Below are 6,198 nucleotides of genomic sequence, written 5' to 3'. Positions count from 1 at the left end.
CTTATCTATTTAGCAAATATCTGAATATCTACTACTGACTAGGAACTATGTGCATGGAACAATTAGGATAAAACCCATATTAACATCTCTGCTCTTTTGAAGCTGAAAATCTAGTTGGGCATAAGAGTTATGCAAGATGAAAGATAGTAAATTAGGCACCTCCCGGACCAGATAAAGGCCAAAGGATTGGCCATGTAATATTTGGGAGGTTTTCTTTTTTTTAAGAGATGGGGTCTCACTTTGTTGCCCAGGCTGGTCTCAAACACCTGGGCTCAAGTGATTCTCCTACCTTGGCCTCCCAAAGTGCTGAGATTACATGTATGAACTACCATACCTGGCCATGATTTGGTTTTTATCCCAAGAGTTAAAGGAAGCCATAAAACGTTTTAAGGAAACATAGTGGGGGCACAGTGAGGGGGGAAGTAGAGCACTATTAAATCTGAGATGGTTCTCTGGTTTCAGCTTAAGAGAATGGATTGAAGAGAAAATGTGGGTAAAAGGAGACTCAGTAAATTGAAATGATCGATGATTGGATGGACTAGGAAGAGGTGGTAGATTGTAGAGAAGTGGAAATGCTTGAGAGACATTTAATACTTAAAAATGACAACTTTCTGATTGCATATGAGGGAAGAAGAGATTGAGATAACAGTGGTGAGCTGGAAATTTCTGGCCTAGGTAACTAAACAGTGCCATGTAGTCAAGAGGGAAGACTGAAGTAGATCAGAGTCAGGGAGAAGCATTTTATTGATCTTACTTACATCAGGTAAGGAAAAAGGTATCTTTGAAACATCTATGTGACAATAGCAAGAAGATAACTGGTAATTCAGGTCTAGAGCTGTAAGGATTGCCCAAGACTGGGGTATTATATTTTCAGTGCCTTCAGAGTAAGGAATATAATTGAAGCCAAGGGCACAGACAAGGCCTGAGGAGAGGCCATACAAGGCAAAGGAGCCTTGGACAAAACCTTCAGGTATTTCAACATTAAGTGGACAGCTAGATATGGATGACTGCACAAAGAAGGGAGAGAAGGCGGGCACGAATGAGGAAAAAGATGTTACAGAGCCAAGGAAAGAGAACGTATTTCAAAAATTGAGTATTAGACACAATGAAATTCTGTTGATGGCCCAAGAAAGACAAGGACTTGTGATTTATAAGCATGAAGTCACTTCTGACCTTAGTCACAGTTTCAGAGAAGGTGGCACTGTAGCAAGGAGTTTCACAAAAAGTAGCGGTTTGGGAAGTGGAGAGAAATAAAGCAAGAAAGAGGTAATGGAGAAGTGAAAACATTACACAAGGAGGAAAACAGCTCCAAGAGGCTCCTCTGTTAAAGGAGGAGAGGGAGGAAAGGACAAATAATCAAGTTGGAGAAGCCCATACACATCTAGGAAAGATCATAGTGCTGGTGTCTGACACTCAGGCAGAAGTTAGTTATACAAAGATAACTTAGGAAGGGTCAAAGTGACAAAAGAATATGCAGATGAAAACAGGCTTGTAGGTGGCCATGATGACATCTAAGGCAAATGTCAGGAGGAAACTCAAGATTGCAAAGGAGGTGATCACTGCTTACATGTGATTGCAGGGATCAACAAGAGACCAAGTGAGAAGGGAACACTTCAAACATGTCATTTTACCCAAGAGCAGGGACATGGAATGGCACTGGGAAGAGCAAAAGTAGCAAACAGATATGGTGAAAGGCTGTAAAATTCTAACACTGTAGGTCATAAGGGAGTTAATGCAGATGCCTGAGGATATCAAGAAAACAAATGATGTCGGTAGGACTGAAAAATAATAAACAGAAAGACATTTCTTCCTTCAAACCTCAGTTTGGAGAAATGACAGAGACAATAATGTTTGTATATCTGGGGCCCCCAGCTAGTTGTGCTTTGCCTTTTTCAGAAGTGTCCAACAGTAAAAAGGGCATCTGGAACCATTTTTCTAAAGTCTTGACTATTGAGATCACTGGGATCCTACCAACGCAGTGGTCCCTTGAATGTCTGGTTCCTAGTAATTCCCCTAAACAGTCCCTCCTTGGCATTGATCCATCCTCCAATCCATGGTTCTATATCAGCTTGCCTGAGGCAGATACCCAGTACTCTAGAAATCACATGGAAATGTAATTTCCATATAATGGATTGAGCAGGCATTTTGAAAGGCCAATTTTATTATTCAGATATGGTGAGGCCAACAGATCAGGAGATACTGCCATTAAAATACTTGGCTATTGGCCAGGCACGATGGCTCACACCTATAATCCCAGCACTTTGGGAGGCCAAGGCAGGCAGATCACGAAGTCAGGGGATCGAGACCATCCTGGCCAACATGGTAAAACTCCATCTCTACTAAAAATATACAAATTAGCTGGGTGTGGTGGCACATGCTGGTAATCCCAGCTATTTGGGAGGCTGAGACGGAAGAATCACTTGAACTAGGGAGCTGGAGGTTGCAGTGAGCCGAGATGGCACCACTGCACTCCAGTCTGGAAACAGAGTGAGACTCCATCTCAAAAAAAAAAAAAAAAAAAAAAAGAAAGAAAAAAGAAATACTTAGCTACACAGAGCTCCCAAGAAAGGGGCACACATGAGGCAGTGTAGGACCACATGGGGAAGCACCAGGATCGGAAAAGCGGGAGAAGGGGGAAAGCATGGGCAAGAGCCTTCACTGTGCTTTTGCAAGTAAGAACAGTCAAGACAGGGTAAGCAAGCTAAGCAGGGTTAGGCTTGGCTTTTTGATTTTTTTTTTTTTTTGAGACAGGTTCTCATTCTGTCACCTAGGGTGGAGTACAGTGGTACAATTGTAGCTCACTGCAGCCTCAACCCCCTGGGCTCATTTAATACTCCCACCTCAGCCTCCCAAGTATAGGCATACACCACCATGCCTAATTATTATATTTTTTATAGAGATGGAGTCTCACTATGTTGCCCAGGCCATTCTCAAATTCCTGGATTCAGGCGATCCTCCCACTTAAGCTTCCCAAAGTGCTGAGATTACAGGCCTGAATTTCATTAGGGACTGTCCCTATTTGCTTAATATTTAACCTTGAAGTGGTTATGACAGGAAGATAGTGGCTCCATGTGTGAGGCCTTGATAAAGGGGGTGGTAGAAGGGAATGGGCACTGAACTGTTTGGTTGCATATGAAAGGCAGATATCCAGGTGAGACCTTTGCTACCACTTAAAATTATCTAGTCCTGGGATGGGCAGTCGGTCAGGATCAGCAAGGCGCCACTTGCCAAACAGGTGAATAGCCAGTACAGTGGCTCATGCCTGCAATCCCAGCACTTTGGGAGTCTGAGGTGGGAGTTTTACTTGAGCCCAGGAGTTTGAGGCTGCAGTGAGTTATGACTGCACCACTGCACTCCAGCCTAGGTGACAGCGAGACCCTATCTCTAAACAAACAAAGCCAGCATAGTGAAAACACATGTGAATACATGGATCTCCAATTAAAATGAGGCAGAGCAGCTTAGAATGTCCTTTCCAGCAGGTAAGAGCAAGGACAGAAAGTATAAGCAGGTAGTCTGTCTCCTAGGTCCACACTCCTGATGCTGCTCCAAAAGAGGCAAAGAAACTGTCCATTTACAGTTTAGCTGAGAACATTCAATTGTGAGATATGAAACACAGATTTTGCTATGAGCAAAAATAATCCACTTATCAATCATTAAAAATCTTCAATCCTCAAAATTAAAATACATCACTGAGCATTGTGGAGCCTCCTCAGCTTCCCACAATGGAAAGGCTGGCTGTGGGCCAGAGTTTGAGTACAAAGAGGAGCTACACATACAAGAGACCAGATTCCTCAAGGTCTCTAGCACCATGTCTCTGTAAAGGCCCTCTCAGCTGGTGCCTACTGCTCCCACTTCCTCCACCTGAAGCTCACAGACAGATCTATGAAAGTGACTAAGCCTGGAACAACATATTCTTTAATCTCAAATTATCCACATCTAATGATACAGGGTTCATAATAATGAACCCCATATTCTTCAACTATCTCTGTTGTGGCCAGAACAACAGAGATAGCAAGAGCAAAGAGTGGATGAGAAACTGACATATGTGCTACTGAAAGAACATAGCATTTACCTACCCATCACATTTTTGCCGAAATAAAAGCCAACAAAGGTGTATTTGCAAGTCAAACCACTTGAAGCATATCTATGAAAGATACTAGGCAGAGGCAAGATCCCTTCTCACAAGACCTCCTCTGTTCCCCATCATCACTGAATTAAATCCTGGCTAGTTTAAGTATTTTCACTGTGATTTTCTTTTCTTGGTTACAATGGTTTACAGGTATATAAGCCTTCATTTCAAAGCTATAGTTTTTGTTATAGAAAATTTTATTTGCTTAATGTTACAGAAATGTAAGCTAACTCAGCCTTTTTCCACTTAAGTTACTGTGAAAGAGAGACAACACAGCAGGCCAGAGACTGCTATTGTTTGATCTTGCAAGGTTCACCCTTGGCTGCAGTCTGGGACTTTAGGTTTCGGGAGGTTTCCCATTGTTACCAGTAAGGAGAAGTAGCTCCATGTGCCTAAATTGTCTGTGTAAACAATGTGGCTTATGCTGAACACCTCCTATTCTTCTGGAGGTGTGGAATTATGGTATGTGCTAGAAAATGAGTCCAATACTAACTCTGAGCAATGGGTGCCCAGTAAGACTTTGTGGAACACATCTCACACATGCTGTTCTAAGTCCCAGATGGAGCTTCAATTAAGCACATCCTGTGTGATTTATATTGAGATAAGATCCTCGAAGATTGTGCCTGGTTTCTTCTGGACTTCAGTTTGAGCCTTCTTTTACTGAGTTTGCTTTGGATTCTTTCAGTGTGGTAAATCACAGCCATTAAGTATGACAAAATGCTGAGTCCTGTGTCTTTCTAGCAAATCATCAAATCTGGAAGGGGTCTTGAGGACTCCAGCAGTCATTCATTCTGATTTCTAAAATTGCGTACATAGGTCCATAAAAGTCTATGTAGTTTCTCTTTGAGGTCAAGGTATGCCATATATGGTGCCACCTATATGCACAGCTTTGTGGTAAACATGGTAGGGAAACTAAAAATTATAATAATAAAAATACTCTGCTGTGTATGGCCATTCACCAAAACACACATATATATTGAGGGTCTACTAAGGAACAAAAAGGAATGGGGCAGTGGTTGGATGTGGGGATGATAAAGGAAAAAGAAATGGCCACAATATGTCTGGTTTGAGTAACAAGACAGAAATTAGGGGGACTGATGTTCTTTAGGCATCTCAGACCACCTAAAACCACATGCATGCCTTAGCCCTTCTCTACTCCTTCTCCCCACCCCCTCCCACATTTCCTCAAACCCAGATATTCTCTGTCTTTTCTACGGTCATTAAAGCTGATGCAGGCATTAAAGAGTGAGTTTGGTCTATCTCATTTGCTTGAAAGAATGGACAAGATGTACTATCAAATGAGAATATATTATAAATAAATGAACACAGTTTGACCCATTTTAGTAAAAATAAGTGGTGACCAGGAAACAAAAACCCACCTTATAAGAAGCAATAAAGAGATAAGGACATGGATTCTGAAACCAGTGTAGTGGCTTCCAGTCTCCAAACCCAAATTTCATAACTGTGAAACTTTTGACAAATTCCTTATCTTTCTGTACCTCAGTTTTTTCATTTGTTAAAGGGAGAAAATAACACTGTACCACATGGAGCTGTCATAAAGGTTAAAAGAGCTGATGCATGTAAAACATTCAAAACAACATCTAATACATAGTAATACTGTAGTTTTTGTTCTCTTATGATGATTACGGGTGCATCTCCATGGCCAAGGTCATGGCCACATGATACATGCATATAGGCTCAGTGAGTACAAATACAGAAAAGGCGTGGAATGATAACCAGTGGATAATGACATGAGAAACATCCAACCTGGAGACGTGGATTTGTGGAAACTCTGTAGATCATTGAGAGTAAAGTGTCTTCAGCGCAAATTAACTCACTCATAGGGTGAATGACAAGTTAGACAACAGCAAGGATCACGACAGATGGTGGGAAGTAAAGTTGTTTTACAGACGGAAGAAAGACACAGACCCTAAAAAGGAAAACAAAAGGAATTCACAGAGGCCAGGAAAGGACCTTCAAGTCAGAGATTTGGCAGTAGAGAGGTCCAAAAAGAGAGCCAGGGGAAGGAGTGGGGGTCAAAAAGGACTTTTTTTTTTTTTTTTTTTTTT

This window comes from Cebus imitator, unplaced genomic scaffold, assembly GCF_001604975.1.
Source record: "Cebus imitator isolate Cc_AM_T3 unplaced genomic scaffold, Cebus_imitator-1.0 Scaffold417, whole genome shotgun sequence".
In the NCBI taxonomy this organism is placed as follows: domain Eukaryota; kingdom Metazoa; phylum Chordata; class Mammalia; order Primates; family Cebidae; genus Cebus; species Cebus imitator.
The sequence above is the reverse complement of the archived record's forward strand: the minus strand, read 5'-3'. Positions refer to the sequence as shown.